This window comes from Motacilla alba, chromosome 4 (assembly GCF_015832195.1).
Source record: "Motacilla alba alba isolate MOTALB_02 chromosome 4, Motacilla_alba_V1.0_pri, whole genome shotgun sequence".
Taxonomy (NCBI): domain Eukaryota; kingdom Metazoa; phylum Chordata; class Aves; order Passeriformes; family Motacillidae; genus Motacilla; species Motacilla alba.
In genome coordinates, this window is record NC_052019.1 from 33,259,309 (window position 1) to 33,273,449 (window position 14,141).

Genomic DNA, 14,141 nt, shown 5'->3' on the forward strand with positions numbered 1-14,141 from the left:
AAAAAAAAAAGAAAGTGTTGCCTTTTCAAGATAACCCATCTTAATATGAATGATAATTGAATTTCATTGTTCTTGGCTAGAAGCTATCTACATTTGAAGTTTGCAACTGCCAGACACTTCTGCTGGAGGCATACACATTCCATATAATAGAAAAGTATGCAAAGTATTTAAATGCAATAAGATGAAAAAAGTGACAAAATACAATTCTTAGAGCATGTTTCAAGAGTGCTCCATCTATACATAAGAAATTAATTAGTAGCGTACCAGCAATAGTGCTTATGTGTATGTATATATTCCATATTTATTGCAGTAATATTGCGTACCACCAAGGGAAATTACACAGTGCTGAACACCTGTTTTACACAGGGAGCCACTAAGATCTGCCTTTATATGTCTCAAGTTTCTTCTCAGGAAAAAAAAATACCTGGAGACAATACCTTAACCCCTTATAGTAAATTTCATGCAAAAGGACTCAAGTAAAAGGACTCATTTAAATGTTTTTAGCAGACTCAGAGAAGCTCCCTGTAAGCTACAGCCATAAAAGCAAGCAAAAGAAGAGAACCAGAGAATCTTACTGGTACTCATGATTATTGACCATCAGTAAGTACAGGCTGAGAGGAAACTTTAGGGAAGGGTGTGGAGTTTTCTTCTTAAAGTCACCTTTTTCCCTTTGTGAAAAAGCCTTCTGAAATAATCGCTTAGCAAAGCCTTAATGCTGGACAAAACTAACTTATTTTCATTTACAAGGAAAAATTAATGTAAGATTTGCATTTTTCTGATAAAAATGATAATTTCTTTTCCTTAATTCTACTTTTGGTTTTCAGAAATGTTGGCAGAAAAGATTAGAATAATTTTAAATATTATAATTTTAAAACTGTGTCCAGATCATTGCCATGTCTAGGCTAACAAAGTATAATAAAACTGGAATATCTAAAAACTAAAATGGTATCAGAATAATAATAGATAATGACCAATGATCTTTTACTACAGCAGCTAAATTTTAATTACATCTTAATAAAAATAATATTTGGGGGATTTTAATATATTTTTAATACATCTACAAAAGAAGAATAGCTTAAAAAAATTCAGATGTGAGATAGAAAAATTACCAATTCCTTTCTCACAAATAAATCAAAAATAATTCATAACAAGCTGAAGGCCAACTATCCCCTTTCTTGGTTATAATACATATTTAATTACTTATATAGTATCCAAAACCTCATATTTTCCCTCTCTCCACAGTTGTTGTTCTACTCCTAGCTAGACAGTGGGTTTTATTAGAAATCAGCCTTGCAAGCAATCAAAAGGCATGTGTTGAATTGATACTCTATAACTTAATAACAAGTAAAATTTTCTTTGTCTAGCCATTCTGACAAACTATATTCCTTTGCCAAGTACTGAAGTCAATAATTCAGGAAAACACATTTTGCCTTTAAATTAGCAGAGGTTGTGGGGTGGTGTTGCTTTGGGTTTTCCTGCTGGTTTATAAAACTGCAAAAAAACAACTATATTGTTTTCTGCACAATATCCAAGTGTGCAAATTGCACTAGATCTTGCAGTGTTGCTTGTCCTCTTAAGTAAATACTTATATATAGTTTAGGTTTCACATCTTATATAGACTTAGAAGCTTCAATGTTGACAGAAATTAATCAACTGATAAATCGTGTGTGTACATTGTCAGTAGATTGCTCTTTCACTGTGTACATTAGAAAAAGAGTAAGAAACCCCTTCCAACATGTGGATGCTTTCCAGGAGCATGGGCCAAACACAAAGTGATGTGTTAAGATAAAGGAGCCAGAGCATTTCAACAAAGCCAAAATCAGCCCAGCATCCACCACCTACCCTGGTCAGGTCAATGGGCATTGCAAATACAGCTTTGCCCTCAGATTCTATAATGATTAAAAATGGTAGTGACAGTGTCTTTTATTTATGCCATGATACATTTGGTGTTGTTTCTTCATATTGCAATCCCCAATCACACAAAACCCATTAAAAGGAGAGGCACACTTCTAGACTGACACCAAACAAAATATCCATGTCATAATATCATGCTGGGAAATTTCCGTATGTTAGTATCATTCCTCTCTGGTAGCCAACCAAATCTGAAATTCACGGGGAAAATAAAATTATCCTGCCCCATTTCAAAGCATTTCAAATGCATGATGGTGTTTCAAAAAATGTAATAATATTTTAAAATTATCTAGCTCATCAATATGAATGTAGAGTGCTTTTTTTTCATAACAACAATGTAGGAATCTGACTGAAGTTTTTTGTATGATTTTAAATAGAGAGACACTCACTCTTGCCTCTTTTTGCAGTGTTTACAGAATATTCAAGATAATAATAAGACTATACAACTAATTATTACGTTACCAAAATATGAAGTCAGAGAAGACTTAAGGGAAGGATGAAAAGAGATGATATAGACTGCCTAGCACTATGGAAATTAAAGACACAAGTAAAAAAGGGGGAATACAAGTGGAGTTGCTTTCATCTGTAAGAGATAAAGACTTAGAAAAATATCCACAGTACCTTTCTAGGAGGACTAAAGTGAAAAGATTGGCTGACATATTTTTGTTTGCAGTAATGTCCTCTTAAGGCATCTATGTCAAATTTACAAAATAATTTTGAAGCTAGATTAAACTGTTATTCTATCCTTTTGTAAATATAATAAAGGGCAATACAATTCCAGTTTTGCAGTTTTCCTGTAATTTTTGATAATATTTGCAGATGCAGATATTAAAACTCCAGTAGAAAGGCTCACAGTATTATCCAAGAGTTTAAAGAAAAAAACAAATCTTTGATACACTTCCACAGCTTCTGGTTGCTACTTACAGTTTACAAGCTGTTAAGTCAAAGTAATTGTTCCTAAAATTTGGGTTGATCAGTAGCAATATGCAACCAATGTATAAAATAATGACCACGGGTGTACAGGAATCTGATGCATTTACATACAATTTAAGGTAACAGCTATGCAATATTTTAATTTAGGAAAACGTGTTATGATGAAAACAGAGAACACTGTTGTGTTCTCATTATCTCTGTGTGCTTGTGCTCCTGAGACAAAAATAAGTATTTCCATGGACTATCACAAAACTTTAATCTCTGAAAAAGTAGACTTAGATTAATGCCCCCTTTCCCTAACATTTTAGATAACAAGGAGTCCCTAACATTTGATATTTCACGAAGACAGTATGTAAATTTGACTCCTGCTTGGTTTTGGTTTCTTTTCATTTGTTTGTTTAAACTATAATACACAGCATTTTACTCATCCCTCTGTTGTCTAAGGCTGAAAGATGCTTCTGTTTACTTTCTTGGTAGAAGCAGCCCATAACTGTATGTTCTAAGTGAGAGGGATCTCTGTAGGAACAGCAGCTGAGGTTAAGGCAGTTTCTCAACAGTGGTAATGCCTCCTACATATTGAAACAGTAATACCAAATATTAATCACCGTTAACATATAAGGTAGCAAGCTCATAATTTTCCCAGCAATACCCCATGCTGTTAGCAGGTGCTTTTCCTGCTGAGAAGAGGTTAAGTGGATACTGCTGATTCACTGAGGCAGGTGGATTGCTACCTCTGTTGCATGAAAGGGAGAAGGAGTGGCTCCCTAGGGAAAGACAGGATTTTAAGATTAGAACAACCATTCCTACCAGAGATGTGTAGGTACAGCCTGGCCCAGGGAAAGTCTTCAGATGCATTTTGTTGATAATCTGTTAATAATGACTAATCTCCAGGAAGCTCTGTTCGTTTTGCTTTTAAGTCTGCTCACACAGTCTATTAGGTGATAATAGCAATTGGAAAAAATAAATACATCTCACTAAAAGCAATTGAAAAAATACATTTACAGGATGCAAAATTAACATTTAGATCTTTCAGTTTCACAGTTCACTATATTTTCAGCTGTTTTATGCTTGAAAAATAACTGGAACCATGAATGCTATGAATGATGTAATTATTTAAAGTACTCAAGCTCTAATGATGTGTCATGGCATGGATAAGCGCAGATGGACAGGTGAGAACAGATATCAAGGACAATGCCTCAAACAACATCTCTATTGAGACTGAACAGGTATGACTCTAGGTAGGAAGGCATAAAATCTTTCTAGTTCGCTTTATAGCAAAGATTGAAAAAAACCAGCAGCGTGGGTTTACGGCGTACTATCCTGGTGAGGATGCTCAGTATTGAAAAGCGGATGGAGCCTGTGCTGTATCCTGTGTTGCAGGCATTAACTGCCATAAGGGTAGCTTGGGTCTGCCAACTCGTGCTACAATAGCCCAGAAGGTGTATGAAGATAGATGATTGGTGGGAAGCCCATCAGAAAAAGCATGAGAGAACAGGGAAGCAGCAAGAGTCATAACACCCACTACAACTCTGACAAAATAAATATAATACATGCATCATGCTTCAACTTCTGTAACCATATCTTTGGCATGCTTAAATGTTACATGAACTACGCAAAAATTAATATATCCCCTTCTTAAAATGGTATATGGTTACAGAGAGCAATGCTCCCAATTAAACTATTATAACCATTACATTTATATATTGCTTGATTCAGAAAGGCCAGTGTACACTTCAGGAAAAAGACAACCAGATTATGAATGGGCAAACTCAAAAGGTCAAGAAATCACATGCTTTATAAAATACACTTACATTAAGTGATCATTTGTCCAACATTTAATTACTTTAGTGGTATAGTGACAATGTGTAGGCAAAGACTGGAAAACTAATTGTGAAAGAGCTATTTTTTATTATTATTTCAGTCATCATCTCTGCTAACTTTTTTTAAAACTTTTGTATAGGTGCTACTTGTTTTCTTTTTTGATTGTCATTCACCTGTTTTCCATAAACAGTATATAAGAAAGCACAGTACTCAGTGCTCAACAGCTGCTGGCCTTGAACAGCTTATTTACCTAAATGTGGATCCCTTGCGGATTTTTTGTAATAATTTACAGAGCTAATTTAAATACCTGAAAGTATTCATGAAATACAATTTGAGGCACATTTATTCAGCTTACTTTAAAAACCTCTAATAAATTCTCTCAATACGTAATTTTATCTTCAGCATCTTGATTTGAATTAAATATCATTGAACAAGGTGTTCATATTGAATACAAACTATAATTAGAGCAACAGTAACCTTTAGCACAGTAACGGGTTAATTTCCTTTTGTTTTGAAGCTTTATTTCCTGTGTTCTTTATTTCCTATCTTCATCTGCAAATCTGTCCTAAATGTGAGAACTCAGCCTTATCAGTCCCAACTATACAGAGGCTGGAACTATTACACCTTCCCTCGAAACACTAACTATACCCTCCCACTGTTGCACCACCAATCAGCAGCACAAAGGTGTCCAAGTTATGACAAGCAGTGAAATACACACAAATGCTATGATGTGACCTGGGTTTTCACAGCCATCCCAGATGCACTCTGGCAGTCCTGCTCACAACACCCGACCGAGGTCCCTTCGCAGCTGCACTTCTGCCACTCACGGTTTCCTTACGGGCTCGACCCCAGGTTCCCATAGCAGAGACTTAGATGCCCAGATCCTTAAAACAATTTCATTGTGGTGCAATAACTAAATAGCAAAATGACAGCTCCAGCTGGTGCCTCTGAGATGGAGCTCTAAACAAAGGACCCTCTGGTATTTCATACCTGGTGGCACCACAGGTGACTGGGCTCTTTTTATGCAAGGGGTCAGCAGTTCAAAGCCTCCTGCCTGGGCTCTCCCCTCCAGGGCTGAACCCCCAGCTTGCACTGCAGCTGCACCCTGAGCTACCTGCAACAAAGCATTCCTCAGCAGTCACCAAGACAGGGGCATTTTTCAGAGCCCATGCACAACAAAACTTGCCTACAAGTCTCTGAAGCTAGAAACCACAGGTCTTGTGTACACACTGCTAAGAATGCTAATACCATCTAAAAACACCATCTAAAAACAAAGATCCTGTGCTGAATCTCAAGGAAACTTAATGTGAATATTTCAACCCAAATGAGAATGGCAATGTGACTCTATCATACAGATGAGAGTAATCTAGCCTCAGTAAGTAGATTTTATGGGGGTTTTTTTGGTGTTGACAAAAATTAACAACAGAAACAAAGACTATGCAAAACTCAGTACAAGCCTGGATTACATCCCAAGTGAGTATCTGCATTGGATTGTTGAGAAGTTAGCAGAGGTGCCATGCTTAGCACTGTCTTTCATGCATTTGAAAGGACTCCTTGCAAAGCACAAGATTTCTTTTCCTTATTTCTTTCTTTAGTGGGAATGAAAGGAGAGAAGTGTATTTCAAATCCAAGAAATATTCCCTGCTCAAATCTGTCTCAGGAACAGTGCAAAAATATATGTTCTTTGTACAAAAGTCTGTAAGCTTAGCTGAAAGCAAGCAGTGCTGTTCTGAACAACCATGTCAGGAAAGAAGCCTAAAATAAATGAGTATTCATAAATTATTGTAATTATAACTTTTGTTATAATCCTTCTGGTTAATCCTCTTATTTACCAGGTTGGAATAAACCTCTATCTGTAACTTCTTTTATGATGAATCAGAAGCATTAGGAAGGATAATCGTGTGAATAATATAATAATTACATTTTCTTTTTACACCTACAAATATAAATTCACAGAATTACAGCAATAGCTCTATAGGACCCTTTTTTCTCACAGGAATACTGTTATATTGCATTGATACCATAATGTTCTGAATTCATTTTTCCTTTCTATGTCCAGCTGTACAAATTTAACCTTACAGAGACAGCGTTTCCTCATAAAGCAAATGAATTAGAAACTTTAAATCTTTGAAAAAATGAGAAATTATTCCTATAATTTCCAATCAGTGGTCTGTATAATTATGTCCTTCAGGTTAAAATTATTAATGAAAAATAATCTTAAAAAATTATCTTGATTCGTCCTTTGTATTTGACAACTGACCATTTTTCACTTACTCTTTTCTGCACCATGAGCTCTGCATATTTTAAACATTGTAATAGGGATATACTATGGAAAAATATTAAGCATGATTACTCATAACTAAGTCATAGGAACAGAAGATGCAACATACTGTTTTAAATTAACACACTATACTCACAAGGTCAAAAGAATTATAAACTTCACATTAAAGCGCGACTTTGCAACCTTACTAACAGTGAAAGACTTAGCAGAGCTCTAAGGAGGACACTACTTTGAATGAAAATAAAATGTTCAGTATTCTTAAAACATCTGCTACTCTTTGAATAAGCCCAAGCAAAAGCTCAGAATCAGGCACTAGAGTTCACAAACACTCATTTACTTCAGCTATTTCCCACTAATAACTAAGTTTGAAAATGAGTCAAACAGAAATGGAAAGCTGAACAATTAAGATTCTCCCCATAAGCCCATCTCTATCATTTTATTAAAGGCAACTGGGAAAACCCATACTGAATAACTAATTCAAAATTATATTTGTAGAAAACAAATTAATGTAATAATTTTCTTTCTGAAATTAATTTAAATCTCTGTGGATGTTCCTGCAAATTTACTCTTTACTAGGCATACAAAAAGTTATGAAAAGCCTTACTATGCTGCTTTAGGCACAGATTCATTGCCTCATTGTTGACTGTAATGGCTATTCCCATCCAGCAGGCTTGCTTTAAAGCAAATACATTTTTTTGCTCCTATGTTTATATCAGAAATTCTGGATATTGCTCAACTGTCTCACTAGACCATAAAATGAGATAATTTCTAAGCTTCATTAACGAGGATGAGTAAATCATATATTAAGTTCCAGTTTTTCTGTTTTTTACAATCTTATTTCAATTTTCCCCAACCACATGGCTGGCTCCTTTTTTATTTTATTCTATGTTTTTCAGGAATAACATTTTTCAACTCTTTCTAAGATGCAAAAGCAGATATATCAGTTTTAGTAATAAATAAACCAAGCTGGAAAACATATTACCTAAATCACAATCTAGATATACAACATATTCCATAGAATAAGAATTTAAAGAAAAGTAGTCTTTGCCTCAGCTTCATATTTATTTCTGCTATACCTGAAGGCATTGACCAGGATGCTGTCTTATGAAAATTTTCTTGCTACCAATAGGGTTTTAGTTGGTCTAGTTTTTTTGTTTGTTTTTTTTTTTTTTTTTTTTTAGCTAACTTTTGATTAAGCATTTGTTGGCATATCAATACTCTACATACTTGCAGGCAAGGAGTTATTTATGTTTTTCCTGAATTTCCTATTGAAAGGTCTCTGTATTATTATGTAAATTGAATCAAAAGAACTTAAACCTTTTTCTATTAGGAAAAGCATATATTTACTAAGATTTTTTTAGATAATGGAATTTACTTGCTTTATGCAATTCTACCTCTAAAGTAAAATATAGAACTTTAAAAGAATGTTTTTTAGCACACCCAAGCTGAAGAGGAAATGCATTTTTTTCCTCTGGTTGCTGTGAGTTCAGCATGGCTGATTAAAATGGAACCTGAGGGAACTGTAAGTAGGTTTAGATTAGATATCAAGAATAAATTCTTTATTATGAGGCTGTTGAGACACTGAAACAGGTTGTCCAGGGAAGTTGTGGATGCCCCATCTGTGGAAGTGTTCAAGGTCAAGTTGGATGGGGCTTTGAGCAACCTAGTCTAGTGGAAAGTCTCCCTGCCCATGGCAAAGGTAACAACACTTCCAACACAAATGATTCTAATATTCTACTCTGCAAAATCAAGAATCATAATGAAGCCAAAGTATATACTTCAAGAGACCAAAGTTATGAAAAGAAAATAATTAATTTACTTATTACTAGGCTAGTTCTGGCTGGGGTAGAGTGGCTGGTATGGGTGTGTGTAGCGGGCCTCACAGTGGCTGGTATGGGGGGTGTGTTTTGGGTTTGTGCTGGACACAGAGTTGATGACATAGAGATGTTTTTGTTATTGCTGAGCAGGGCTTCCACAGAGTGAAGGCATTTTGTACTGCCATGCTGGTGAGAACACTGTGGGTGCAGGAAGGTTGGGAGGAGGCACAGCTGTGACAAGTGATTACAGCTGACCAAAAGGATGTTCCAGACCACGTGACATCCTGCTCAGGATATAAGCTGGAGGGATATACAGAGTGACAGCATTTGACTTCCCACGCAAATATTGCGTGTGATAGAGTCCTGCTCTCCCAGGGATGGCTGAACACCTGCCTGCCCATGGGAAGCAGTAAACTCATTCCTTGTTTTGCTTTGTTTGTGTGTGTGGCTTTTGCTTTCCTTGTTAGACTGCCTTTACCTCACAACCAATGACTTCTCTGGCTTTTATCCTTTCAAATTCTATCCCTGATCCTGCTGGTGGGGTAGTGAGAGGGTGCATGGGGCTTGGCTGCTGAGGGGAAATGACAATTACCTGCCAACATTCTGACTTACATCACTAAATACTATGTATCTGTTTAAACACAAGTATTTGTTAATTTCTCTTGAATTATGAGGTGGTGTACTATGACCACCTGAAGATAAACATGCATCTTTCTTGGCCTGATCCCAATTATTGAAAAATAACTTTCCAGATCATTAATAATTTTAAATTAGCACAACATGCTTATGTACTATTTGATATAAAACTACTAGTGTGGATGATAGGTGATTATTTATCATGAAATTGGATCTTTTAAACATATGACTTTTTAAAATAGTTCTAAATCTAAACTACTGTCTGAAATGAAAGGCTCAGTTTGAATAGTCAAATGCAGCTGGGAAAAAATAGTGTTTATATGATTAATCTGAACACTTACAATTCTGCTAGGATTGCAGTTAATATAAAAAGTAAGTTTCAAGTTAGCTTAAAGGTGATCAAGTCAGATTCTTTTGTTAATATTAACAGAAGCTGTTTTTTAAATTATTCAAACCAAGCCTACATGCTGGTCTTCATTCAGATGGAAAGATTAATAATATAAAAATAGAAGGCTCAAATAATAACCCTATGAGGGTGGAGAGCAGTCTCTTTGAGGTGTGAGAGACTTACATCAGTTTTTTAGCATTAGAATGCGGATAAAGGTGAAAATCAATAAAGAGACCTACACTGTCCCCTCTGAGATATTTCAATTCATTAGATTCCTGTGGGTGTTTAAGAAAAAATAATATTTATGATAGTAATCACTAAGTTAATGTTAAATATGAGCTACACCAGCTTGCAGTGCTGCTTTCAGCTATTATGTGTTTAATTACATTGGATAAAAAGTGAATGAGAATCAAGCATATCAATTTTTACTTTCAATAAACAGATCAAACTATGCCACTTTATTAGGTAAGAATCCAGGAATCTAACCCTTCCCCTCTTCCCCTCCCCGTTCTCTGGTTTAATAAACAGAATAAATTTTGACTAAAATATGGTGAGCATTCATGGATAGACCCATTACTACAATTGCATCGGTTAATCTATGCAAAGAAAACAGAGGAAAATAATTAAGACAAAAGTAGTGAATGTACAAAAATACTTTAAAAAAACTTGCTAGCGCTATTTTTCATAATGGATTGATTTAGACTTAAGTAGAACTAAAACTGCAGATACGAACTTCTTGCTGACTCCTGACTTTCAAAAGCTCTGCATTTGATATATGTAATGTATTTTTGGGTTCAAAAGGTTAAAAACCATCATTATGAATCACCACAAGTTTTCCTCACTATATCTCCTATACATGACGGTAATACTGTATGCAACTCTTCTTGCTGTACTCACTGTATGTTTCTTTCACTGCTACATCTCTCAGAGAGACTGAAATGATGTGGAAAACAGAGAATGATATTGTGCTTTTATCCATGAGGAAGACAAAGTGCTTTCAATCACTTAGAATGGACTTTATTTAAATAGTTCATTCCAATCTGAAATTTGAAACAAATATTAATTCTACATAAAAATTCATAAATTGTTAGAACAATTAAAATATGAGATTTATTCAATTTGTCTGAGATTTTACTGAGATTCTCATAATTTGCATCTATCTAAATTTCTGAGATTTCATAGAAAACGCATTCACGCTTTCAACTGGTATTTCTATTCACCCCAATGTACAATGCTTAAGGTTTCTTGTTTTGCTACCTAAAGAAAGATTTTCTATTTCTCTGCTTTCTACTGGAAGTTTTGCTCTCCTTCTGCAAGTCCAGCAGTGAACCACCAGGATGATTATGTGGCTGGAGCCCTGTGTACAAAGAGAGGCTGACAGAACTGGGTTTGTTTTGCCTTAGGGAAACAATGATAAGGGGAAATCTTATTTGGTCTTGAACTACCCAACAGGACAGGATAAAAAAAGACAAAACGCACAGTGAAGTGTACTGTGGAAAGGGCATATAGGCCTCAGGTACAGAATTTATTTCTTTTTTTCCCCCAGGGTACAGCTACGTTACTCATTTTAAGATGATATTGAGTACCGTGCAGTATTTAGTGTCTATAAGGATACACTTCTAATTTCTTAGCAGGACTAAGAGACCTCAAAAATGCAGTGCGTGTGTAGTGCCCTCCCTTTATATCCTGTTTCTCACTGTAAGGTCAACCCCTAAGGAGACAACTCTAGTTGGTAGGAACAGAGAAAAATACACCTTATTTACCTTTTTTCCTGCTAACATTAGGAAAGAAGAGAATTTGATACACTGGCCTGAAATTCAAAATGCTTCAATGTGGCTCTCAAAGCAAGTTTTATATTGTTAAGTTATATGCATAAGCCTAATTTTTGGACATGAAAATCCACAGTGAGGTCAAAAGAACTCTAAATAGCAAATCAATGCCCTGCCTGCATGGCTATCACATCTTCTCCTTCTTTTTAAATTCTTCACCAGCTCTAACAGCCAAGGAATTTAAGTTTAATGAAAATGCCACAGCAGAAAGCAAAAGCAGCTATGTGACATTAAAAAAAAATTCCTTGTGGTATCTGTCCCAGTAAAATTAGGTTCACTCATCACACACATTTACTGCTACCTTCCGCACACTTAAACATTGAGCAGGGAAAGAAATCATTAAGTAGGTTTCAGAGTTTTAATGATAAAGGAACTACAAGCAAATTAAACTTTTGCTATTTTGCCATAATAACAAGAGTAGTAGACATTGGAAATCATTAGAAATGAAAGTAAGCTTATCTATTATGTCGATAAAATCTTTTAGTACAATGTTCTTCATGTTAGACTTGGAACTATATATATATTCATTTTTGTAGAACCTTTTTCATTCACACCATAGTTTTTATAATAGCAGGACAGAATTAATTATTTAGCTAAAATGCAACTATATGCTCAGAATACTTTATCTGAGCTTATTAAAAAAAATGGTATTTTTTTCAATATTATGTTGTGCATGACAAATTTCTCAGGCCTGAAGCTCTCTATTAAAGAGTTGTCTTTCTTATGCGTTACATATTAGGAGTACAAAAATAATTTTTTAACCTTTGAGAATTAGACACTCCAAAAATATTCTCTTGCCTTACAGCGCACCTCACAGGGAAAAAGAGACAGCCTGTTAATTCATTGAAATTTGTGATCCAGCAGAACACAGTTTCAGTTTGTATGAAACCTCATTTTCCATATTTGCACCGCAGTTTTACAACAGTTTCCTAGCTACCTGAAACCCTCTTCCATGAACAGCAAACCCTATTACCTCTGTGAGCAGATGAAGCCATCTGAATGCGTGCTTCATATTGTTTATTAGACTTCCGTACAGCAAACTTCCTCATTTCACAAAAACACCCCTGGTATACCTATTACCAGCAGCCTAAATTGCTCACAAAGGCTTTGTAAATTTTTAATTAAGGTAAAGGAACATACTTACAATAGCAGTTCACTCAGGCATTTCAGAATTCTGCTCTTAAGCAGCTTGATTTGTACAACCTGGGCGCGTTTAGCCCAGCCTACTGTAAGGACTTAAAGAGAACAGTTGCCTGTCTCAAACAGGCTGTGCTAAGGCCACAGAAAGCCTTGGCCATGAGATAAGCACACAAGGGAGTGACAGGATGGCACTGACTCCCGGCCTGGCAGAGGTGAGAGCTGGCTGCCACCACCGATGACCACTGAAGTGCTCCCCACCCCAAATATGACCTGAAACTTGGGCTGAGAGTTAAGCCACTGCAGTGGGAACTTGAGATAAGATAAAGGTGATTCTCTTGTTCAGGTGTTATCTCAGACCTGGGAGGAGGTTAACAAAGCTGGGGGAGAAGACTGCGTCACTGATAATGGACACAAAGTACATGGAATTTATGGGCCACAAGGAAAGCCAGCTCAGCAACTGTGCTAACACTGCTCCAAGTACAAAGTGTCTTTAAATACAGGAATCTAAGTGTATAACGAATAGTGCCTATTATCAGGAATCAAACACCATTTACAACCAGAAACAATTTCCTGATGAGAAAGATATGAGGTTGTTTTCTGATTCTAGACCCCTGTGTGGATTGTAAGCAAGGTCCACTCCTCCTCTCAAAAAAAGCAGCGCTACTTTTTAAGCAATACAAATTAAATACATTACACTCTCAAGGCATATGACTGGTGTTGGTTAAGAGCATCAAATATATTGATAGATTACACAGACTTCAAGACACATGATTTTTACCTGATTCAGCTGGCAGTCAGAGCTGTTTTTTCCTTTAAGTGAAAAATGGAGCAATAACAGAGGAACAATCTAAAGCACTTACAAAGGTGAGTTGATTTAAAATTATATATAAAATTTTAATTAAAAATGTGTGTCATATTATAATTCACATATTTAGAGAGATTTTATTTTGAACTGCTTATGGGCTGGAATTCTACAATCTCACAGGACATTAAGGAGCCTCTAACATTTTGCTCACAGATTTAGTCATAGCCTTTTAATTTGAAAAGCCAACACTGAAAAATCCTCATCAATTTTTGTTGACTAATGACACAAAGTTAGCAAAAAAAAGGGATATTTTCCATGATTGAAAGTTTTCAGAGGTAATCTTATGTTTTGTTTAAAGATTTCAAAAAGCAGTAGTCATTAAAAAAATAAACAAAAACTGTGAAAGTAATTAGTTTACATATTTCAAAAATGTTGGGAAAACATGCATTACTACATTAAAATGTGTCCTAAATATTTTATTCCATGTGAGAATCAGATAATTGGTTTCTGGATCTCCACCTCTGGAACAGAAAATTATCATTTAAAAAAAAACATTTTAACTGTTTCAAAGGGAACTGGA

At 35.4% G+C, this 14,141-nt stretch overlaps 1 protein-coding gene across 26 annotated transcripts in view; it reads right to left on the reverse strand.

Annotated features, from left to right (window-relative positions):
- TENM3 (teneurin transmembrane protein 3) overlaps positions 1 to 14,141 on the reverse strand; it is a 1,291,416-nt gene that overhangs the window by 891,703 nt on the left and 385,572 nt on the right. The window lies entirely within an intron of this gene.